This window comes from Eumetopias jubatus, unplaced genomic scaffold, assembly GCF_037043125.1.
Source record: "Eumetopias jubatus isolate StellerSeaLion01/CBP00866 unplaced genomic scaffold, mEumJub1_p1.0 scaffold_6, whole genome shotgun sequence".
NCBI classification, from domain to species: Eukaryota; Metazoa; Chordata; class Mammalia; order Carnivora; family Otariidae; genus Eumetopias; species Eumetopias jubatus.
The window spans coordinates 70746113-70771465 of NW_028274812.1; the positions used below are offsets into that span (position 1 = coordinate 70746113).

Sequence of the window (25353 nt, forward strand, 5' to 3'; positions counted from 1 at the left end):
GATTAATTTTTCATGAGGTGAATCCACCTGGGTAAGCACCCCGCAGAGCAGAAAGATTATCACCAGCCCTCTGGAGACCTCCCAGGTAGCTTCTCCCTGAACTACCAGTTCTCTCCCCTAATTAACCACCATCCTGACTTCTATACTACTCACTAGTTTTGACTTCTGTTGAACTTTATGTGAAACTAAAATTCCTTGGCGTTTGTTCCTCATAGATGGTCTGATTTCCTTTCCCATGCTTCTTTTGTGTCAGCTTCTTTAGTGCAGCATTGTTTGTGAGGATCATCCATCTTTTTGTTAACAGTTTATTCATTTTTTATTGTTGTACACAGTATTCCATTTTATGACTGGACCACCATTTATTTTTCTTTTCTACTATTAATGACCATTTGGCTTATTGCCAGCTGAGGCTATTACAAATTACGTTGCCACGAATATTTTTGTACATGTCTTTGAAGTAAATAATATGTATTTTGGTTGGCTATATACCGGATAGTGGAATTGCTGGGTCATGGGGTATGTATATGTTCAGCTTTAGGAGATAATGCCAAGAAAGTTCTCCTCCCCAGAAACAGTGTGTGAATTTTTCAGTTGCTCCACATAACTTGTCAACTCTTGGTAATTTTAACCATTATATTGGATGTATATTAGTATCTCATTGTGGTTATTTGTATTTCCATGAAAATGAAAAGGCAGAGCACTTAAAATTTTTTTTACATGTTTATGACTATTTAAATATTTTCTTTCATGAGTTCTTGTTCAAGCATTTTGCTCATTTTTCTATTGAGTCATATTTTTTAAAGTTATTGTTAGGAATTTTTATATACTTCGGGTAGGAGTCACTTTCCAGATACATGCACATTAATGTTTTCTTCTATGCCTTGGCTTGCTTTCCACCTTTTATGCTATCTCTGGATTAATAGAAGTCCTTAATTTTAATATATACAATTATCATTTTCTTTATTGTTATGGCTTTTTGTGTCATTAAAAAAAGCTTTGCATATTCCAAGTCGTAAAGTCATACTCCAGTACAATAATCTGGAGGCTTTATTTAAGTTTCACATTTAGACCTAACTTTTACCTGGGGTTAATATTTAATTGATTTTTAAGTATGGTGTAATGTCATGGTTCATTTATTTTTCTCCACATTGAAAGGGGCATTCTTTTATGCAGCATCACTTTTCTCATAAATGAAGTGACCATATAACTGTGGATCTATTTCTGTAGTCTTTATTCTGTTTCTTAGCTTTCATTTGCATATCCTTGTATCATGACTCAGCTTTATAATAAACCTTGATATGTGATATATGTAAGTCTTCCAGACAAGTTCTTTGAGAATGCCTTTACTATTCTTGGATCTCTAAGTGTCCATGTTCTGTTTAGAATTGTGTTGTCAATTAGAAACAGCAACAACAAAAACCTGGTTGGGATTTTTATTTGTATCGAATTGAATATATTGTTTAATTTGGAGAAAAACGATAGCTTTACGATATAGAATCTTCCAACTCGTGGACATTATGTAACTGTCTATTTATTTAGATTTTTTTCATTTTGTCTCTATAAAGTTTTTTAGTTTTCTGATAGAAATCTTGCATAACTTTTTCAAAATATATTATTAGGTACTTAATTTTTTATTTGATGTTATTATAAATGTTATTATTCTCCAAATATCATTATTAAATTTTTATGTTGGTATGTATAAATAAAACTGAGTTTTGTATATTTACTTTGTATTTAGCAATCTTGCTGAATTTACTTTTGATTCACACAATGTATCTGTAGATGACTGGATTTTCTATCTACCAAACTATATTATCTGTAAATATTGTTAGTTTTATATTTTATTTTTGAATTCTTAAAACTTTTGCCTTGTTGCTTTGGCTTGGTTCTATAGTGCAATGTTGACTAGCAATTTTGGTTGTGAGCATCACTGTCTATTATTTCATCTCAGGAGATGGTTTTTAATTTTCACCATTAAATATGATTTCGATTGTTGGATTTTTTTTTAGATACTTTTAATCAGATTAGAGAAGTTCACTTTTTGCCCTAGTTTATTAAAGGTTTTTGTTATGAAATAACATTGAATTTTGTGAAATGTTTCTCAGGAAAGTTTTTATAGTTACAGATTCCATTTCTTTAGTAGAGCTATGACAACTTATTCTATTTCTTCTTTTGACAAATTTGTAAAGTTGTGTTTTTCTAAAAAATTGTCTTTTACATCTGAATATTAGAATGTTTTGTGTAAAGTTGTCCATGATATTCTCTGCATATATGTGTATGTGTGTCCATGTGTATATGCACTTCGCTCTACTTATTGGTGTATAATTTACATGTAATTAAATTCACCAATTTTAAGTACATTATTTGATGAGTTTGACTTTATCCCTCTGTTTCCATTCTCACATCTTGATTTTGGTTGGCATACCTTAAGATTTTTGCCTGCTTCATTATTATTATTATTAACATAGTTAAATTAATATTGTTAAATTAGCATTGTTTATATCTTAAGTGTTTGTTTAAAAAATCATTTGTGATATTTGCACTTGTTTACCATATTTACAATAGTTATTTGGAAATTCTTTGTTTGCTTCACAACTCTTTTAAATTCTATTTCCTTCCCTTTTCTTGAAATTTTTCAATTGCTTTTTATAACTTTTTTGACCCATGCATATTTGGTAAAGTCTCTCTGTTTTCTTTATACAATCCTCATTTCTATTTAGATATAGATTTGTGTATAGAATTCAGGGCCACAACTTTTCTTCCTTTTTTTTTTTTAAGATTTTATTTATTTATTTGAAAGAAAGAGAGAGAGCAAGAGAGAGCACAAGCAGGGTGGCAGAGGGAGAAGCAGGTTTCCTGATGAGCAGGGAATCTGATCCCAGGATCAGACCCCAAGATCATGATCTGAGCTGAAGGCAGACGCTTAACCGACTGAGCCACCCAGGCACTCCTTGGGCCACAGCTTTTTAAAATTTCCTTCATTTTATGTGACAGAAGAGAACTTTGGAAAAAAAAGGACTTATTTTTTGTTGTTCCCTCCTCTGTGTTAGTGATGCTAGTGCACTAGGGATCGGCACATTGTGTCTAGTTTTCAATTTTGTCTCAGTCTCCTTTCCAGATACTCAGGTAGTATACTACTGAATATTGTTGACTTAAATTGTTGAAATGGGTTCCAAAAGAATTGGCATCTAACTATCTCTTGTTTTTCACTTGGTTTTAGCCAAAATCTCATTATACCGTATTTGAGGGGTGAGAAGATTTTCTGATGTCTCTTCTTTCTTTCATTCAATTTGGTATTGCTTTCTCAGGAAGGTACTTTAATATCTTTCAGAATTTCTACATGCAATACGTCTAACTAAAATTCCTTGGAGTTTGTTCCTCAGAGATGGTCTGATTTGCTTTTCCCATGGCTGAGGTGAAGTTTTTCCCAACTTCCTATATCCTACATTTCACTGGTTGTTCCATTTTGACTATGGTGTTGATTTGGGGAGAGATTTAATACCTGGGCTCAAAATTACCTTCTTACCTGGTAACAGCAGGAGGAATTCCTTTCTTTCTAACTCCTTCTTCCTCTCATAGTAGTAACTTTATCTTAATTGTTTTTATCTTACCCTTATTCCCTCTGTAGATTCTTTAAGCAAGTAATTTATTGGCTTGTGGTTCAGTCTTCTTTTCAGGAGTCATATACCTTTGACACTCTCAATAACCTGAGTTAACACTCCAAATAGTTAACTCAGACTAATTATAGAGTCCAACATAAACACTTTTCTTTATATAATCCATAAAAATTATATCAGCAATGCCGAGATTCAGAGAAGGGATAGAGTGATATAAGATGCTCAAGAAAGCCTTTATGCTAAATGGACTTAGAAACACAGAACTATAAAATTCTAAAGCTTAAAGCATCTTTAAAACAATTCAACTCAACTTTCTAATTTTATAGACGAAGACCCTGGGGCCAAGAAAGTCAAAGTGACTTATCCAATATGTGAAAATACTACTTTGAACAGAGGCAGTACTAAACCGAGATATAAGAGGACACTCATTTTTTGGTCTACACTACATTTTTCTTCTTCTGGAAAAAGCTCCATCTTTTTAGGAAATTATTTTAGGGAATTTTTCTCATCTTCTCCAAATACGTAGCCCTAATAAAGGGCTGAAGGCAATATATTTTTTTTAAGATTTTATTTATTTATTTGACAGAGACAGACAGAGCGAGAGAGGGAACACAAGCAGGGGGAGTGGGAGAGGGAGAAGCAGGCTTCCCGCCGAGCAGGGAGCCCGATGCGGGGCTCGATCCCAGGACCCTGGGATCATGACCTGAGCCGAAGGCAGACGCTTAAGGACTGAGCCATCCAGGTGCGCCGGGCTGGAGGCAATATTGATCTGATCTTATGAGCATAAAAATAGGTGTGTGACCTTAGGTGACCTAGTATTCTAATTTAAAAATTTGACCTAAGGGAAAGGGAACAGTTACTCTCTCTTTGCAAAGCTGGGGAGAGTTGAGCTGCAGAAGACCATGTTTCCAACATTATGTAAAAGCTTATTTAAGAGAATGAAGCTGAACTCTTAAAAGTATCAGAGAGGAAAAATGGAGCTAGCAGGTCTTGAGAGCATTTGGGAACCTGGTCCCAGACATCTTGTGACCATCTAGATTCTACTCTGCCTGTAGCTTGTGTATCTAAGTTCAAGAAAAAAAATGCCCTTTTGGCCTAAGCTGGGTTGAGCATTATTTTAGTTACTCATAATCAAACGAGTGCTAGCCAATTTGTGTGCCTTTAAGAAAAGGCGGAAATGAAACAGATGGAGAAAAGTGGGGAGGGAATTCTAGGCAGGGAGGGAGTTGAGCCAAGGTTTGGAGGCCAAAATGCCATGCTCTGATCTGACAGCTTGGTAGAATTAACACCTCAGCAGGTCAAGGATGATAGGGAGTGGAAAGCATGAAAGAATACACAGTATTGGTTCCCTGGGGTGGGAACATCTGGGTATTTCACCAGGAGGAGCTCTGAATAGGATGGTAAGAGGGTACTACACAGGGTTACCTCATAGTTTTGTCAGGAATATTTCCTGACACATATGCGCTCTCTTCAGTAATGGCAAACACTAGAAGTAAACTAGAGCAGACAAATATTGCACATTTTTCTTATCTAGCTCAACCATAATTTTCCTACTGACTTTAAAGGGAAGAAAAGGCATTGACTCATCCACAGAGGGATGTAAGGCAAAAAAGAAAGAGTTCGTTGTAATTAAGATTGCAAAATTGCTTCAGTATCATCTCATCTTTGGCAGCTTGAGTATTTCTGATGTATTGTCCTTTTAGGACTGGGAAAATGAATCAGTGGGCTTTAAACTGTGTTTGTCTTCTAAACACATAGCTCTTTTGTAATTCTCATTTCTTTGTGGTATTTCAATTCCTTATCTTGAGATCCTTCAGCTTATCAGTTACATTTTCAATCTTCTCATTGGAGTTTAGTGCACTTGTGTTTTATTGTTCACTTCACCATATACAATTTAGTAGACTTCAGAATGGGGTCCCTGTCAAGAAGGGAGGAAATTACTGATCCATGTCAGCCAATCAAAATTGGAACCCCGGTGTTAGAAACTGCGAGAGAGTGAAAGCTCATCTTACCCTAGCCGTCAGGGCCCAGTGTTTTCTTTAAAATTATTCGGCGGTGTGGATTTGGCTGTGAGACCATGGGAGGGATTGGCGGGCGAGCCAAGGAATGTACGATGTGTTAGAATCCTATCACTCTCTTTTCAATTCTGTCACTGACCCATTTGTGCTCATGCCTTAGAGCAGGCATTTTATTTTACTTATTTATTTTTATAAAGTTGGTCTCTTTTTTTTTAACATTTTATTTATTTGAAAGAGAGAGAGAGTGTGTGAGCACAAGCAGGGGGAGCGGCAGGCAGAGGGAGAAGCAGGTTCCCTGCTGAGTCAGGAGCCCGATGGGGGACTCGATCCCAGGACCCTGGGATCAGGACCAGAGCTGAAGGCAGTCGCTTAACCGACTGAGCCAAACAGGCGCCCCCAGAGCAGGCGTTTTAGTCAGAGACCTATTTTTCCTCTCTGCCACATCATGGTAATGAAACTGTTCAGCCTGATTTCCATGGATTTTAGGAGAATGACTGAGAAAAGTGTTTTCTGAAATGAGAGTCATTTTAGCATGAGTAACGGAAGGGCACCAAGAAGTTGTTATGAATTTCCCATTGGCCATCATGAGCCTTCTCTCTGGCTATACTTCTAGGGGAAATACCAGTCCTTAGGAAATGATGAACTTTGTGGTAGTTGCCTGATGTCTTCTTCTTTTTTAAGTCCTGCTTATGGGCAAGGACTTTTCTTAGACTAGCTGTTAGTGCAGTTGGCCTATAATCTCCTTTTTAGCCATGTCCCCCGAGTGCCCTGACTATAACATTTATATCAGAATCATAAGAGCAGAGGAACATGGAACTGGTTACATCTTGTTTGATAGTAGGAAGAAGTGCTACTCAAACTTCCAGAGCCACTTACAAAGCTTAACCAAAAGTGCATTAGGTGCTTGTTCTGAAACATAGCTACAATTGGGCCATAAGTAGTGCAGATGGCCTATTCACAGACTGACATTTCAGGATGACAATGGCTGGAACATGGCTGGGAAAGAGTGGAGGAGTCTGTCTGATGGGTAAAAGAGACACCAAGAAGAGGTTGAAGTGACCTGTGGGATGATAAGTTTTGTTCTGTACCCTTAAGGCTTCTTTTTTTTTTTTCTCGCAAAATGGCTAACATGTTTTAGATGCTCAGTAAGTCTTCCTTTTTTAATGAAAGAATAAAGGGAAGAAAAATTAATAAATATGTTTACTGCAACAACAGCAACAATGCAAATACAGTGAACGCTATAGAAAAAGAGATGTTAATATTTGAAAAGTGCTCACTGCTAAGTTCCCAGGGCAGTGAGATAAATCTCACCACATTACATGCAAAAGCTGGTGAGAAGGCCTGACCAAGATTTCTACTTCTCCAGGCATTATGAGTGAGTTAAGGAGACATATCTAGAAGAATGGGATTTAGGTGAGTGTCAGGTCAAGTTCTCTGGGAAGCAGACACCAGGATGGAGTTAGAAGTACAACAGCCTTTTTGGAGTAAGGCCTGTGAAGGATAAAGGGAAAAGTGGCGGGAGTAGACTGGAAAAGCCTTCAGACTGCGATGCAGTTGACACCTGGGAAGGAAAAGAAGAAAGGAAGGACGCTTACGTAAGTAGAGCCTAAGACACGAATACTATTCTGAGAGAGTCTAGGCCAGTAGAAGATTCCTTGTAGAAGAATCCCATGTTGAACAGGAATGGCCAGGAAGATCTCATACTCCGCCATGCTCAGCCACTGGCTAGGACCGTGTGTGTCCTTGATTCAAATATACAGTAGATCCTGAAGACATACTTACATGGCTGCCCCATAGGAAACCTCAGCGTCCTAAAGCAAGTTGCTGTTTTAAAGCTTACTATATTTATTTTGTAAGTTATTTCATAATAAATTTGGGGTTAACGGTGTTGCCAAAAGAGATACATAAAGCTTTATCCTGTACCCCAGATATCTGTAAGTGTTGGGTTTGGCATGGGAAGGTAGGCAGGCTGTTATATAATGAAAATATTTCATGAAACTGAGTACTTTAGCTTCTGGTTATGGTGGTGTGGTTTATAAAAACCTGATGGTTCCATTGACAGCACCTAGAAAAGCCAGGAGAGGAAAAGGGGGCAAAAAACAATTGTTTGAAAGGATTAAAGGCTCCCACAGCAGCCAAGACCTAAGGGACCAAGACCTTAGAGAGAAGACAAGTTGTCCGTAGTGAGAGGGCTATGCCACATGCTGCTTTTCTCCTGGAGCATTTTCCCAATCTTGGACGAGGGACGGAGGCTGAGTTGTTAAGCAGAGCTACAGGCAAGCTCACAGAGCTGGGTAGCGAATTTGAGTTTGTGCCTGCCACAGCGGCCAGGTAGCGAAGGACCAAGACCTCAGGGGAAAAGTAGGTCCGGAGAATTTGGTTCACACTCCACACTAGTCTGCGCCTTGAGGCTTTTCCTGATTCTTAAACTGAGCAGGATTGGAGGCTATGAAAATGAACAGAAAGTAGATAAGAAGCAGAGTGCAGTTTTGTTGTTGTTGTTGTTTGTTGTTAGCCACTTCATGGTGCTAAGTAGATAGGAATCAGAGTCCAAGACCTACTAAAATGTGAGCACTTGTCAATACCTTAAGCCCTCAGCTGACTACCCTGCAAGGACTGAGTGCAGAAAGGATCTGCTCACCCCGTGACAAAGGACAGCATAAATTTGCTATGCAGGAAGATGACATTGAACCTCTGCAATATTTCAGTCACAATTTTTGACATTCAGTAAGAAATTGCCACTCACATAAAGAAACAGAGCAAGGAGAGAAACAGACATTAGATTCATGCTGATGGATGCTCAGCTATTACATTCATCAGTCATATATTTCTTTCTTAATAATTGTGATTGATATCTTTAAGAAAACATTACAAGATGGAAAATTTCACCAGATAATTGGAATCTACCAAAAAAAGGACAAAGTAGAATTTTGAGAGCTAAAAAGTACAATAACTCTAATGAAGCACCTAGTATCAAGTGGATACAGTTGAGAGAATGAGTGAACTAGAAGGGGAGACAGTAAAAAATATGTAGACTAAGGCAGAGGGGGGAAAAGGGATGGAAAATGCGAATAATAATAATAATGCATAATAATGCAATTCTTTTACAACTGGTAGAAAAAAGCAGAAAAAATAAGCATATAAAACATTTGAAATACATAATTACAAACTTGATGTAATTGAAATATACCGAACACAGCCATATGACAGAATCCACTTTCTTTTTAAGTGCCTTTAACCAAAATTAACTATATTCTGGGACATAAAGCAAGATGTAGCAGTTTTAAAAGATTGAGACAGTTAAAAGTATCTTCCTGACTACAATGGAATTAAGTTAGACATAAATAAGCAACAATAAAACAAATAGAAAATACCCCCCAAATTTTGAGATTAAGCAATATACTTCTAGACAATCCAAAGAAGAAGTTATTGAACTGAATGATAACAAAATGTGACATACCAAAATTTCTGGTTTGAAGGGAAAGCTTGTTTGAAGGGAAATTTATGGGCTTATACACAAGTAAGGAAAGGAAAGTCTTTTTTTTTTTTTTCAGCCCATTTTTTTTATTTTTTATTGTTATGTTAATCACCATATATTACATCATTAGTTTTTGGTGCAGTGTTCCATGATTCATTGTTTGTTCATAACACCCAGTGCTCCATGCAGAACGTGCCCTCCTCAATACCCATCACCAGGCTAACCCATCCCCCCACCCCCCTCCCCAGGAAAGGAAAGTCTTAAAATCAATGATCTAAATATCCAGTTCAGAAAGTTAACAAAATGGCAGTAAATTAAATCCAAAGAAAGTCAAAGGAAGTAAATAATAAAGATAAGATTGGAAATTACTGAAGTAGAAAACAAATGTATAATAGTTATCTAAGTCTTGCATCAAGTCATTTTCTTGCATGAATTGACATAAAAACATTACTAAAATTTGGTACTTATGAGATATTCGACATCACTATGAGCAGAAAGCTTAATTTAATGAGATAATACATGTGAATTTCAGATTTTATAATAAGCAAATAACAACCATTGTATAGTAAAGTTACTGAAATGGAAATGTAAAGAAAGCAGCTAATACCTTAGAAGTTTTAGAATCTTCTCTGGAACACACTTCATGGTGTTCCCATAAGCTTGGCTATTTAATTTTTATAGTTTGAAGTTTCTCTTGTTCCACATTTTTCTTTGTGATTGCTGAATTTATAGTTTGATACATACTTCAGTTTATGAAAATAATTTTTTTGAAGAAAGACAAGAATTGGAACCTTGAAAAAAATTGACATAATTGATAACTGCCTGTCTAGAAAGAAAGAGAATAGACAGAAATAACAATATAAGAAATAAAAAAGAGATGTTGTTACAGATCCTACATGTATTAAAAAGATAAAAATATATTATAAACAATAAATTTGAAAATTCAGATGAAATTGTCAAATTTCTAAAATCACACATCTTACAAAAACATTGGAATGATCTTATGCCTATTAAATTAGTTAATCTGAAATTAAAAACCTACTTAACAAAGAAAACTCCAGTTGGTGAAGGTTTCGTTTGTGGATTTGTCCAAATGTTTAAGAAAGAAATAACTTCAATCTTACAAAATCTTTCAGGGAACAGAGAAAGAGGAAGCATTTCCCAACTTATTTGATAAGGCTCATAGAACCTTGATACCAAGACCTGATACCCACTTACTCAATTTCTCTCATAAACTTAGATACAAAAATCTAAAGCAAAATATTAGGAATTCTTATCTGTCCATTAAAAAAAAGGCCAAAAATTTTAACTAATATGGATTTACTTCAGGAATATAAGATTAGTTTAACATTTGAAAATCAATCAATGTCACTAACTACAGCAACCAAATAAAGGAGAAAAGGAGGTGACCATAAGAGGAGTTGTGACTGGCAGTGAGCCTGAGAGTGGAGACTTCAGGGATGTGGGTAATACCTTTTCTTGACCTGGTGGTGAGTATACGGATGTGTTTATTCTGAAAATGCATTGAGTTGCATACTTATAAGAGATTTGTTTACATTTCCATATGTATGATATGCTTCAATAAATGTTTACTTTAAAACACTCCATGAAACTGATTTCTTATGGAATTTGTGGACCCTGCAATTGGCAATCGATCCAGCAACCTATTGAATTGTGTTTCGGAGTTTGAAGGAATCTTACAGTTCACTCCAAAATCCATCCACATATACAAAGCAGTTACATTGGAAACCTGCCATTACTCTATGAATATTTGAACCTCTTCCTTCAAAATTTTATTCATGATTAGTATAAGGGGTGTACAAGAAAATAAGTTTTTTAAAAATTCAAAATGATATATTCTATCTTTATTGTTGTCCTACTTCATTAGATTTCAAGTGGCTTCACTTTTTTCCTCAAAGAATGAATATTTACCATCATAAGGATATGTAATAACATTATCTTTGGAATACACATGAATTCTCCAAGGATTGTCTTTGAAGGAGCAACTTTATTGGGACCCACATATCCATCCAATTGCCTTTCATACTCTGTGTGCTTGCTATACATCAGGGACATTAAGTTTTGGTAACACCTCATTGCCAAACACTTTTCCATCTTTAATATAAACCCGTATTTTACTTATGTCTCTAGACGACATTGGAGAAAGCAGTGCCAGGTAGTGATTAACACTTTTGTTTTCTGTATACAAGGGTGGCCAACGTTCAAAGAACTAAAGGATGACAAGTATAGACATGAATAAGGGTCAGTAGTTCTCAAAGTGCAGTGCCATCTCTGGATCAGAAACTTCAGCATCACTGGGCCCTTAAAGATGCAAAATGTGGGTCCCGATCCAAACCTACTGGGAAAGAAGCTCTGGGGTGGGGCTCAGAAAGCTGTGTTTTAACACGTCCTGTAGATAATTCTGATATATATATGCTCAAGTTTGAGAACCCCTGGGACGGGGAAGTATTGTAGCAGAAAAAATGCAGTCTTTGGAGTTAGACTTGGTACTTGCTTTGCCCCTTCCTATTTGGGTAATCTTGGGCGAGTCCCTTGATTTTGAATATATTGAGTTTTCTCAACAATGAATGGAATGAATAATCTCTACAGTTAATCAAGTACCAAAAGAAGGTTTTCAATATGTACTGCTACTGAGAATACTACTGTCAGTAGTACTGAGAATACTACTGATAATTTTTTATTAATTATTTTATAAGTAAGATTTGGAAATCTAGTTTCCACTGGAATAAAAAGAGGTACAGAAATTTTCCTTGGTTCATGTGATACCACAGAACAGTATTGATTCCATTTGTTTAGTTATAAAGCACATTTGGAAATATTCCTGGCTTTGTCAATTCATAGGAGGCTCTCCTTGTTGATGAAAGCATCACCATGTGGCAGCTTATGCTGAATACGATTCTGCTCAGCGCAGGACAAACTGCACATCCTGGGGCTTTGAAGATGACACCGCTGAATAGAGAGCAAGTGCATTTCTTTGAAGAAAATTGCTGAGCATGCATCAAAAACATTTTTTTTTTTTTGCCCCTACATTTTTTTTTTTTTGCTTTCTTTCATGCTTTAGTAGATGTAAGACTCAAGAGTTGCCAAATCTCTCCACTGCTCAATTAGAAGCCATTCTCTTTTCTGGTAAATGGTTCTGCACTTGAAGTGCTCCCCACCTGGAAACAAAGAAGCGAAGGAAATGCCCTGGCTCTTTCTTTCTTCCTTTTTATTCCCTGAAGTAAGCATATTCGGCTCCAGTCTGTCCATCACACCATAGAACTCACACTACCAAATATGGCAGAGAGAAGACATTTTTTGGTTCATTCTGTTTCCATTTATTGTCTCTGTTTCCATGTTAATGATTTAGGAAGGAAAGTCTAAACTGGCCACTTACAGAGATGACTCAATTTGGTAATTAAGTGGACTCCATGAAATGTCGGCCAGATGTTAGGTCGTTAACAAGCATATTGATTGGATCAGGACATTTTTCTTCATGTTCTTCTTTGTTTTGCACAGGCTCTGGGCCTGAAAACTGTCCTTTAGCTTGTGTAGACATGGCACTGACAGACAATGACACTTCCTCCACGCTTAGTCCAGAGCTGTGGTCTATACTGGCAGTATTCTATCATTCTGTTACTTTTCCTTGAGACTTATTTCAGGAGCAAGAGTATGACGTAGCATGCATTCATTGCATTTTATTTAATTCATCAGATGGCTATGCTTACATACAAGCTAATTCATGGTACTGTGAAAATTAAAGAGCTTGTCAAAAAAAATGAAGGCTTTCAAATTAGTCTGTGAGATACCTATTATTCACTGAGTATGAGAACCAATCAGAGCATACCTCAGTTACATCTGTCATATATTTACCATCATCTGAGGTGTATACAAACCCCATATTGCATGTCACTCCCAACATATGGGTACCTCACTACTCACACATGGAAACCTCATTTGCAGATAAATGTGACCTTCACATTTCTAGAATCTCACTTTTGAAACACACTGCCATATTGGTTAGTTCTGAGTGATAGTAAACATTTCCCCAAACAGAAATGGCACCAGGTATTCCATGTATGGATGCCCACCCAGAAAGCACATCCCATTTCTCTTACCTAGAAAATACCTGTGCATTACTGTCAAAATTCACAGTCATGAAGTCAGATGCATGTCCTAACACAGAGCTCATGCACCTTCATACGTATGGCCATTTTGGCGTTTGAAAAATAGTACATTTTAGGTGGTACATGGGACGAGAGTGGCCCCTGGAGAGAGAACTTTTGAGTGGTCTGAGCAGATTGAGATCCTGAGAAGAGCAGGATGACCACAGTGAGGAAGTGTTCCGTCTTCTTCAAAGTTACATTCATTGTGTGGCTTTTCAATTGTACTTACAGGTAAGACATTTCATCTATATATTGTGTGAATGCTAAAGTGGTAGAAGGCTACCCACCTGCTAATATACAGATCCACATACTAGTCGTAGTGCTTCACATGGGATATGAGGATGACTGCCTTCCCAGGGGGATATTTGGAACGATATGGGGGCATTTCCAATTGTCCCATTGACTGAAGGATGGGAGGTGTTCCAATGTTTAGTGTCTAGCATTGGCAGTTGTTGAAAATTCAGCAACATCCTGAACAGTCCTGCACAAATAAGACTTGTCATGCCAAAAATGTAAATTGTTCCTTCTTTGAGAAGGAGCTTTTTTTTTCCTTTGGCTCATATCCATTGATTATTCCCATCTTGGGATTTTTGGGTTTCTAATAGTTGCCATGAGTTGTAGGAATCTGTAAACCATGTTGATATTTCAGGTCTCAAGCTCATCCAGACTTCTCTTCTGACTTCTAGAACATTATTCAACTGCTTATTGTACACCTCCATCTGGGTATCCCAGAAGACCTAATTCATCACATCCAAAATCAAACTCATTCTCTTCTCCCTTAAACCCTCTCCATCTCATCTCAAATATCCCCTGTGTTGGTGAATGCTATTGCCATGGCAGTCAAGCTAAAAAGCTGATGATCATCCTAGGTGACTTCTTCTCCTCATCCTCACATTTAATCAATCACTAAATCCTGGGTTTCCACCTCCCTGGTTTCTTTCACTTTTTTCACTATTTTCTTCATTCCTGCTGCTACTGCCTTAGTTTAGCCTCTTTTCATCTCTGCCCTGGACTATGTCATTCACCTTCTAACTGATCTCTTTGCCTCACTGCATTAATTAGGAATCTTTCGGTTGAAAGTGACAGAAAACTTGGCTAAATGGGCTTTTATAACTTAGAAAGCAGAAGATTCAGGGACAGCTCGATCTGGGGTCTAAAATGACATAATTAGATCTATGACTCACTTCAGTGGTATACTCTACTATCCTCTGTGTGGCTCCATCTCAGGCAGGTGCTCGAGATGTGGATCATGCAACAGCTCAGTTCCAAACCTGTTCTTCCAGCCATCCCACTGGAAAGAGACAGCCTCTTCCTTAGTTGCTTCAGCCTCATCCCAGGCTCAGCTCTCCTTGGCTCACATCTCTTTGTATGCTCAACTAAGCCAGAGGAGGAGTCAAGTCATCCCACACAGACCCCATTGAATGGGCATGGGGGGCAGGTGGTTTCTAAAGAAAAAAAAAAACACAGTTGTGTTAGTAGAAGAAAAAGGAGAATGTGTACTTGGGAGGAAATATCCATTAAAACTCTCTCTGACCTAAACTCTATCCAGCGACCAGAGTGATCTTTTTCTGCATATTGAATCCCATCTTTTCCCTGATAAAATCCTTCCATACTTTCCCATTGCATTCATGGTAAAGTCTAGAAAAGTATGAGCAGCACTCTAATATCTGACCTCTGCTAACCTCTCATGTTCTTCTCTTCGTACGTGGCTCCTCACTCTGGCTTGGCTACCAACCACTGAGATTCTGTAAATACCTCATGCTGTGCTGTGTTTTGCATTTGCTCAGAAAGCACATCCCATTTCTCTTACCTAGAAAATACCTGTGCATTACTGTCAGAGGTGGTTAGTTAGGTTCTAACAGGATGCTTGGAGGCCAGCAAAGAGGAAGTCATAACCAGTTTAGGGGAAGGTCAGAGGCCTGTGCTGGTAGCACTCCAAAACAAAGCCACATGAAGCCGAATCTAACCAGACAAGTCCAACATGGCTGACAAATGAGACCAGAAAGCTTGCTCCCCCAAAATCCCCACCCCAAATAATGAATATTTTACTCCCTAGTCAAAAAAAAAAAAGAAAAAAAGAAAAGAAACCCAAGCCCCAGGGCACACAACTCTCTCTCTCTCTCTCTCTCTCTCTCTCTCTGGTCCACTTTCACATCTCAAGGGTGTGCTTTCACTTTAATAAACTTCCCCCCTTGTGTTGCTCCTGCACTGTGTTGTGTCTGTCCTTGAATTCTTTCTCTTGATGAGACCAAGCGGCTTCAGCAATATCTTTGGGACAGGCTGGGTGAAGGCCTCAGGGCCTGGGGTCTCCCCAGTTCACCTGGCAACATTACCTCCTCTCCTAACTCTTTCCCCAACCTGTCCTGCCTTTGCATCCCCACTGGACCTGCACAGATTTCCATCAGAGCACCTGTGACCCAGTCTATCCTGGTTGGTCGGTCTTCCCCTCTAGCTGTCCGTTCCTTAAGGTCAGGGATAGGCGTTTCTCTTTGTATTCCGAATATCTAACAAGGTACGTGATCCACAGTTGGCACTGATAAAATATTTACTGAATGATTGAATCAATAAAATATAATAAAAGTAAAATATTTATCCTTGATAAAGCCAAACAGGATACAAATACAGATTTTTTTTTTGACAGTTGAAAAATTTAAATTCATGGGACTCAAAGACGTTTTTGGTGCTGAAGGGAGAATGAAGACTTTGAGAGGAACAGTGAATTACAGTAGTATTTAGTGGGGCACTGTGCAAATTCGTTAAGTGATGGTTATTTTGAGGGGAAAATTTGGTAACTAATTTGGTTATAGCCATACTTGAGATCTATTTTTATGTAATCATTGTGGCCTGAGAAAGTAAACCTTAGCAGGTGAGTCAATTGCAGTGGATGTAAGGTCAGCGAGAAACTATTGGCATTGTTTTGTCTCCCAAATCTAAAATCTTCCTAGTGTGCTATTCAGATGGAAACAACCACCAAGCACTCAAGCTAATGGCCAAGGTCATATTTCCAGCTAGGCGGCGATGCAGCTGTGTCCAGTGCCCTAGGCAGGACTTGAAAGAACCCTGTTTGTCTCCCCATTGCCAGTGTGGGGGAGTGCCCCTCCCCCCACCCCAGGTCTGCTTTGAACAGTGCTCCAAAGGAAGCTCCCCCTTGCACAGTGAATGCTAAACAACTCCTTCCTTTCCCCCTTGAGGCTTAACTCAAAGAACATTTTTCATTATGACTTTTCTAAGAATTTAGGGAGAACAAAATTTGGATTTTATCAGAACATTGAAAGCTCCGGATAATGGGGATCATGGCTGTATTTATATATAATTGCGTCCTGAATTACTGTCTCTAGAGTTCAAAATCGTCTGGAAAGTGCCAACCCTTGGTTTCACAGTGCTGAGCTATCATCTGAGCTAAGAATGGAACTCAGGTCTCTTAACTTCCCAGCCACCTATTAGAACACTGTGCCTCTCAATTGTGTCTTAAATTAGGCACATAAATTAATTCACTCACACTCTTCCTGCCTACCAAGTTTCTGCAGAGGAACTTATCAGCGCTACAACGCTACAGTTGGGAGAATTTCCTCAGCTCTAGAGTTAGACTCCCACAGACTGCGGGAGTGGGAGAAGCTCAGCTTGAAAAGCTCAAGTCTCCTTGAATCTCCTCAGAGCTGCACCATCCCCTCCGCCCTCCTCCCTCATCAGTCAGCGTGAAACAAAGGAAATCCTTCTCGTCCCAGGCCAAACTTCATCAGGGGAATTACGCGTTTAGTGTGAGAAACCCTTAGTCCAGCAAGATTCTACAAGTGTGGAGAGGAAACTGCGTGGGCACTACTGTGCACTGCTCTTCGCCCTCCATGGAATTCTAAATGGGGGCTCTGCTTCCTTCACCAGGCCTGTCCCCCCACTGCCTCCATCTGCAGGAGTGAAGAGCAGGGCCTAATGAATTAGCAAACTGCTTGGCACAGGGCTCTGACCTGAGAGCTGAGAGGGGCTGCGCGGTGTAGGGGGGCGGGCAAAGTGCCTTTTATTTTTAATGGGTTCTTGCCTCTCTTTTAAATGTTTTCTTCTTTTTGGGCACTTGAAGCTCTAGTGCCTGTGGAGTGGGGGAGGGGAGGGGGAAAAACACACACACACAGAAACCCAAAAGGAGAATATAAATAAATATCATTTGGAATCTTGCATAATATCAGCCAATGGCAACAGCAGGTTTTTGACAGGCCTGCGAACTTCCCCAAAACAACATCCTGCCAGCCTGGCTGTGATTCAGGCATGAGTCAACGCTGTGCGATGGGCGCTGCTAGCCTGCTTCCCCAGCCCAGAACGACTCCCCCCAGACCTGGCGCTCTATTAACATTTCGAATCCAGCCTGGACTGTGTTATGAGTGGCGCTGGTCCCCCTCAAGGTAACCACGTGAGGACATCTTTTCTTCTGGCACTGGGAGTAAAGCTAGGATGCAGAAAGAAAGAGGCCTCTTCATCACAAAATGATCTTTGATAAAAAGGGGGTTGGTACACCGTTTTTTTTTTTTACAGCTGACGGGATACTTAGAGACTGGAGAAAAGCCCTATTCACCCCCCCCCCCCCCCCCGAGTCTTGTTACAATGAGGCCCCGGCCCTGCGATCTCCTTTTTTGTAATCCAAAGGAGGGATGGAGTTCGAACTGGGAGGAAGATGCCCCAGGAACCATCAGAGCCCCAAAGGCTGTGCAAATAATTTCCTACTGATATTAGGAGACTACCTACCACAGACACTTTTCTCAAAGCCTGCCTTTCACTTGGAAATTAGGACTGTGCTTCAAAGAGCAGTTCTCACTCTGTGCACAGGAAGTAGCAATCACAGGCTCCCCCCCCCCCGCCCCCCAAAACCCGCCACCTTGCTAATTAGGGATGCTGGCCTCCTTCTAAATGCCCGTGGTGCCTTCTGAGCTGAGAAAGCACAGCACAGTCGTGATTCTGCAGACGTTGACTCAGAGTAGAGCTATAAAACATGAAATTTTCTCTAAGTAAATATGGAGCCAGGAGTGAGAAATAATGGAAAGAAAACAATATTCTTTGTCAGTTCCTTCCCCCTTCCTTCTCTTTTGCTGGAGCTAAGGTGCAATTTGTAAAACCCGAATCAGGGAGACTTCTTTTTCCTTATGGGCAAGTTCCTCACTCCTTTTCTTTAACCTTTTGACCAGTTAATGAACTGTGTTACCCACGGTGCTTTTTAAAATTATTCTTCCACTGCCGAAAATACCAAGTAACTTTTGATAGTCTCACATCCATTTGAGAATCTAGAGGGGATGGTTTATGTTGTACAAGTCCTGGCTTAGCACCATAGTCTTTGCTTCTTAGGTGATGATTTATACCTGTTTTTCTGTCCATCGATAGTAGGGGGGAATATCTCCAAAAGTGATTAGCTGGCAAATTTCTTTAAATGGAGCATTCAAACCGAACCTTTAGAAATTGCAAGCATGGAAATGGAGCATCTCAATAAAGAGGATCTTTTGGAAATAGGGTTCTTGCAAATTCCGATTTTTTTTTTTTTAACAGCTTCCCTTGGCTTACACCTTGCATGTCACTTGTCTTGTGGGAACACTTGTCCCTTGCGGTAAAGCAATGACCCAGGTGTTAAAAAAGTTCTTGTAACATGGCGCTCCTGCGCGCCCAGCGACGGAGCGGAGCTGCAGGAGTGCGCTGGGAGGATTATGAGGGCTGTCAGTGGGCTCTCACTTCGGAAGCAACTTCCCTGCAAGTTATGCCCACATCTCCTGTGCCAGCCAGAGTGTGGGTGTGAATGGGCTTGCTCACAAATGCTGGCCCGAGTTTTTTGTTTTTGAAAATTTAGCCTTTGCTGTTTACTCTAGCTTCAGACATGGTATTTTTTAAAAACCACACTTGGAGTCTGCAGCATCTTTTCTCTCCTTACCAAAACTCTGCCATAACTTTGGCCGTGCAAGTTGACCCGGTTTCTCAGCAATTCATAAGCTGTGGCGATGGCAGGGATGCCCGGCTAGCAAATTCTGGCCCTCGCAGGGTCATTACTATTGGTGCGTTTCTTTACAAACTGGCTCCATCGGTTCCGGCCTCCTGTGTTAGCAGCTGCCTCCTCTTCTTGGCCTCTCGATGGCCGCAGATCTCTGCTTATCATCCATTTCCATGCTGGCTTTGTGTGCCTCTTTGTAAGCTGGGCTCGGAGGAGTTTCCACAGCATGCGCGGCATTGTCAGCGACTGGTGGATAAGCTGCCTCGCCGGCTCCAGTCGTTCTGGACCTCCTTTGTCTTGTTTCCTTTTCGATGGCCTCATTTCAGACACATTTGGACGCAGGACTCTTTTCACAAAATAAACTGCCGATATGGGTGTGCTATTGTTGCATGCCGCGGCTGCCCAATTATTATTTTTTTTAAATGTATTCGCTGCATGGGCTTATCTTGTAAACTCCTATTGGAAACCATTGCCCCCAGGGAAGGATTTGAGCATTTGGGTAATTTCCTGAAATTCTCAAGTGTATGTATTTGGAGTTTCTTTTTCCTCCCCTCCAAATGGATGCGGCCATGTCAGAGCGATCCATAAACCATATTGATTGTACAAAAGCACCGAACCGCCAATCTCGAAGCTCATTGCTCGTCCCCTGCTGCAGACCCTAATCTCTGAGAAACCCTCCCTTTTTCACAGGATGCAAAAGAAACACACCAATTGGATTCCCATTTACAGGATCAAAGCTTCAGTGATAGTCTCCCAATATTCTTGGTGTCAGCATCTGTCAGTTCTGGACTAACAGCTGGAAAATTAATTATTCTACCTATAAAACATGACTTCTCTTCCTAAGCCGGCAGAGACACGCATGAATGTAATAATGTATGTATACTCTGGACCCCAAACATGCAGTGTGCTGTTTTCCACTTGATTTGATAATCTAATACAATTAAGGTCATTAATAACTGAAGTTGTTTGGGAACTTGGTTCATTGCCCAAAATCTGTGCAAGGAAATGTCATTTAGAGATCTTTTTTCCTTTCCTTTTAGACTTTATCCTTTGAATAAATAATTCAACTTAATAACCTCTGTGATCTGTGAGGTTAATTGTCACCCAAAGAAACTTTTCTACTGGTTTAATGGAACTGATCTTTGAATACTTTTCACTGAGTTATCTGCTACTTCTTGATTTTCCTTCTTGGTCTCCTATTTCCCAATAGATGGATTATGTTCCAAAAGCCACAATCACACATCAGTGTGGCTCACATCTTGCTCATGTCTTGCAAACACAGGGGTCAAGGTTATTATCCAAAGTTCATTTTAAAAAATGACATTTGCCATGGTCCTACCCAATCATTCTTTCACATAAATTCACATTCTCACACAGCAGCTAACCTCTAACAAAAGTCCTGCATTTGAAGTAATTGAACATTAATGTGGACAGCAATAGAAATTCTATAGTTTAACCCCAAGACTGGTTGGATTCCAGGAATGGTATTTTAATGAAGGACCCACTGAATTTAGGACAGCTGCCAGGTGTTATGCTAGGCTGGTAGCTGAATCTTGGATCAAACACAACTTTGCAATGACTCATACATTTTACTAATTTGTAAGTGCAGCCTTCCTTGAAATCCCAATGTAAAGACCAGCATCCTGATCTGTAAAAGTGAATATAACCTTGAAGTCAGTGAAAATGAGGGTATTGTTCACTGAATAGAGAGTCTGTAAACTTATCACCTTTCCCCTCCCACATCTTCTAGCTTTTTATTTTCTTTGAGTTTTCCATGAGGGACTATGTGATGCCAGAAGCATAAATCTGACTTTGGAGGTTTGTATAGCAATAAACAATAAAACCTTATCTGAACAGCCAACAGAAAAAGGTTGGATGGCAAATTCATTTAGAAACAGCATCAGGCTACCCAAGTGGGCATGTGGGACTGTGCTCCGAGCCTGGCTAGGAAAGAACCATGTGTGATGGACAGTCGGGGAAGTATTCTCTCATCCTCCCTGCTCGCTTTAGAAGCTTCTAGTCTTTGAATGTTTCTTGTGGCCCATGTTTTTTTTTTTTTTAAGATTTTGTTTATTTATTTGACAGAGAGACACAGCAAGAGAGGGAACAGAAGCAGGGGGAGCAGCAGGCAGAGGGAGAAACAGGCCTCCCGCGGAGCAGGGAGCCTGATGCGGGACTCGATCCCAGGACCCTGGGATCATGACCTGAGCCGAAGGCCGACGCTAAACACTGAGCCACCCAGGCGCCCCTCTTGTGGCCCATCTTTATCCACCTCCTCACTACCCTCCACCACACCCCCCTTCCATATGGTGGCCATACCTGTTAGGACTTGTCTGGCCACTGCCGGAGGCGCCGAGTCCAGCAAACTTCCCCTTTCGTGTACCTTTCCTACCACTAACTTCTCATTTTCAACTCTTGCATATGAAAATGATCTTAGTATAAAGTTATACAGAAAAACAGGATGCAAAACTGTACTTTTGAAAAAAATCCCAAATATACAAAAAATTACTTTATTGGAAGAAAATACATCAACATATTAACACTCATATTATGAGTATTTTGATCTTTATACTTTTCTCTAGTTGCCTTTTTTTTTTTAACCTTAAACATACTTTTGTAACTGGACTGTGTCCCCCCCCCACCCCATGTATAGTATATAAGATACAGCCTGAAATACCTCCAAATCAAATTAGGGAAATAGACTTACTTAGAACACAAAGGTATAACCACAAATTACAATCTTTTGCCTGCACTTGAAAGGGCAATGAGATAACACAAATGAAGAAGTGAAACTTTTAAGGTACTGTTAGCAGTTTAACATTCTCAGTTGGTGTCAATTATGGATTTCACTCAGTAAGGTGAAAATGAGATGCCCCAGAGAGCTGGCCAGCGTCACTGGTTTTCTCCGACAAAGCAAGTGTAGGTATGTAGGTCTTGGGCAGAATCCTCCATGCGTGTTGTTGTAAAGAAACATCTCAGTGGTCACCTTGGGATTCTCTGATGAGCACATTGACTAATTAGGAACTGAAAGGGGACCTGCTGGGCAGGAGGAAAGAGAACAGAGTGGGAAGAACTGGTGCCCCAGATTCCAACTCTGCTGCTCTCCAGGAAACAGGGAAGCTGGCGGCGCTGGCGGCGGAGGACCCAAGATGCCTGCCCAACCTCGCCGAGGATCCTCACCCTGCCTGAGCTCTGCTCCGCACTGGGACGGGGAGCGACAGAAGCACCGCACACAGAGAGTCACAGTTTATGGAATTCTAGGTGTTAGCATTATATGTATGTGTGTGTCAGATTGTCTATGTATATGCACGTAAATGCCATCTAATTTAATATTTATACCTGGTGCAGTAACTAGTGATCTCCACTTGCTGATAAAGAATCCGATACTTGGAGGTGTCACAAGCTGCTAACGAGGCATGTGCTGTGCTAGAAACAAAATCTCTTGACCAAGTCCAGGGCACTGTTCTCTAAATCACAGCCAAATTTATTAAAGAATAATCACATTCCAGTTATAAAAATTAGTGTATGTTTATGGTAAAAAAATTTATAAACTGAAGAAAAGTGTAGAAAATACTCAAAAGCGATAGCTTAATAATGTACCCTGGGTTGGATCTCTCTCCTCTGTTTTCTCTTCCAAGTTATCCAGCTGGACTCTAGTTCAAATATCTTCTTTGGGACAGACCGAAGACCTTCGTATTGATGCTGATGCTTTTGGGGATGATTATATGGAGAAATTTCCTTCAAAATGCGGTATAAAAGTAATTCTTAATCTGTTTATTGGAATTCATAGGTTTCATATTTCTTTCCATATGCATTGTCTCATTTGGGTCTTTTCATCAGCTTTTCACCACCTCTTCTCCCCATTTCCGCTCCTAACACCTCGACTAAGCCACCCATTTATCTCGGCCTGGATTGTTGCCTCATAACTGGCCGCCTTGCTTTTGCCTTTACTCCCGTTTGAACCCTCCTCCCTACATCATTCCATTCGCAAAACAGCAGCCAGAGTGGTTCTGTTTAAATAAAAATTGGATCAAGTCACTTCTCTACTCAAAAACACTCTATAGCTCTCCATCTCACTCAGAATAAAAGCGCTTCTGAGGGCCTAGAAGGCCTTACTTAGTCAGGCACCCTGTTACATCTCTAACTTTATCTCCTCCAACTTTTATACTTGCTTAGTCCTCTCCAGCTTCATTGGCCTCTTTTTTGTTCTTCAGACGAGCTAGGAATTCTCCTGCCTTGGGGCCTTGGCACTCATGGCTCCATTGCATGGAACGAATGCTCTTCTCCATATATCCACATAGCTCCCTCTTTCCCTTCTTCAGATCTCTCTTGAGTTTCACCTTCTCAATAAGGCCTTTCCTGAGCACTCTGTTCAAAATTGCAATCCTTCTGCACTTTCCCAGCACGCACTGTCTCTCTCCCTGATTTATTTTTTACCCATAGTAACATCATCTAAACTACATTCACTTAGGTATTGTTTATGATTGATTTCTCCTGCCTGATAAAAACTCCATGAGGCCAGGGACATTTGTTTTGTTTGCTTCTATTTCCAGTTTTCCGAACAGAGCTGCATATTGTATACTCAGTAAATATTTAAACAAATGTCAGAATGAATGAATGAGGTTTGTCAGCTTGGCCCTATCCCTATTTTACAAATGACAGAATAGAGATTCAGAAAGATGAAGGGACTCTGCCAAGTTCATACAAACGGTACCTAGAGAAGTCTTGAACTAGTTTCCCTATCTCCAGTAATGCTCATGTAAGAAAAATGGAAATCATCCTTGTATTTAGCAATTCACATTTAAACTAGGTTTAGTAGGGTACAAAACTTGTCTAGGGAAGAGCTGATCGGTAACTTAAGCACACGAAAAGCCCAGTACATTTGAACCATACATGCTTTCACGGGTGCAGTGACTGCAAGACGGCTCAGAACAAGATCTGTGACCCTGTGACCCTGTCTCCAGGATGTGACAACATGCATACCAGCTTTCATAACTGTTTCTCCTGTGCTTATTTTTTCTTTTAACCTGATTTCCTTAAGTACTTGTTTTTTATTTTGTTGCATTCTATGAACTTTTGTAAGGCATCTCCAGTCCTCTTTTGGAGTGTGACAAGGTAAAAATAAAGAAAGAAACAAAAACCATTTTGTGGTGTTAACCTGCTGTAAAGGACTAGCACGATCTGACTTCAAGAAAAGATTGAGGTGGGCTCTAGCCTGAATATAAGTGGGGCTCACTGGGCAGTGCTGAGATAGCCTGGTCTCTTTATGATGACAATTTAAGGAAATAATCTTTTGAAAAATATCACTTAAAAAATTCAAAAATTTGTGCTTTAGTCTTTTAAGAGGCTGACAAGTGAGTGGGGCAGCTGGGTGGCTCAGTCGTTTAAGCGACTGACTTGATTTGGGTTCAGGTCGTGATCTCGGGGTCGGGAGATCAAACCCACATGGGGCTCTGCGCTGAGCATGGGGCCTGCTTGGGACTCCCCGTCTCCCTCCCCCTCTGCACTCCCGTCCCCGCCCCTGCTCGTGCTCTCTCTCTTTAAAGAAAAAAACGAGAAAAAGGCTGACAAGTGCACGGACAGATGTTACTGTCCAGCACTATGACAGACCTGAGATTTAAGATCTGTCTTTCAGGCTAACTAGTTAGCGTGCCAGAGTTCGATGGGTGCGGGTAGGCAACGTGAGATCTCTGGGTCGGAGGCGAGGAGCAGCTGACAGCTCACAGCAACAGCAGCACCCAGTGTATCGGCATTTTCGCTCCAGTGCTCCAGGTTTCAGTTCCCACACGGTGACACAAAGAGCGCCAGATGACACCTACACACACGGCGGGGGTGCATTACAGGAGGGGACTCCTGAGCTTAGGGAGCCTGAGTGTTTTATCCTGGGGCAAGCATGCCTCCTCATTGCTCTGGGGGGAGACACCACCTCTAGCTTCTAAGGCTATTCACTAGACAGACATCTTTGAAAAGATAGCCTGGAACATCTGCCAGGAATGCAGAAAAGAAAGAGCCATCTAAAATAGCCTCTCAACGTATATATTTTCTAAGTGCAGAAGGAAGCATCTTCAAAGCCATCCCTACCCCTACCCACCCCCTTTCATTCTTAACAGCTTCCACC

The 25353-nt window shown here is 40.1% G+C and overlaps 1 long non-coding RNA gene across 1 annotated transcript in view; it reads right to left on the reverse strand.

Moving 5' to 3' along the window:
* Nucleotides 1-21606, reverse strand: part of LOC114213041 (uncharacterized) — a 35736-nt gene extending 14130 nt beyond the window's left edge. The window contains exons 1-2 of the long non-coding RNA XR_003610108.1: nt 21555-21606; nt 14464-14724 (exon numbers count right to left, since the gene is read on the reverse strand). This is a non-coding gene — a long non-coding RNA (uncharacterized LOC114213041). The remainder of the gene's footprint in view (nt 1-14463; nt 14725-21554) is intronic.
* Between the last annotated feature and the right edge of the window lie 3747 nt (nt 21607-25353).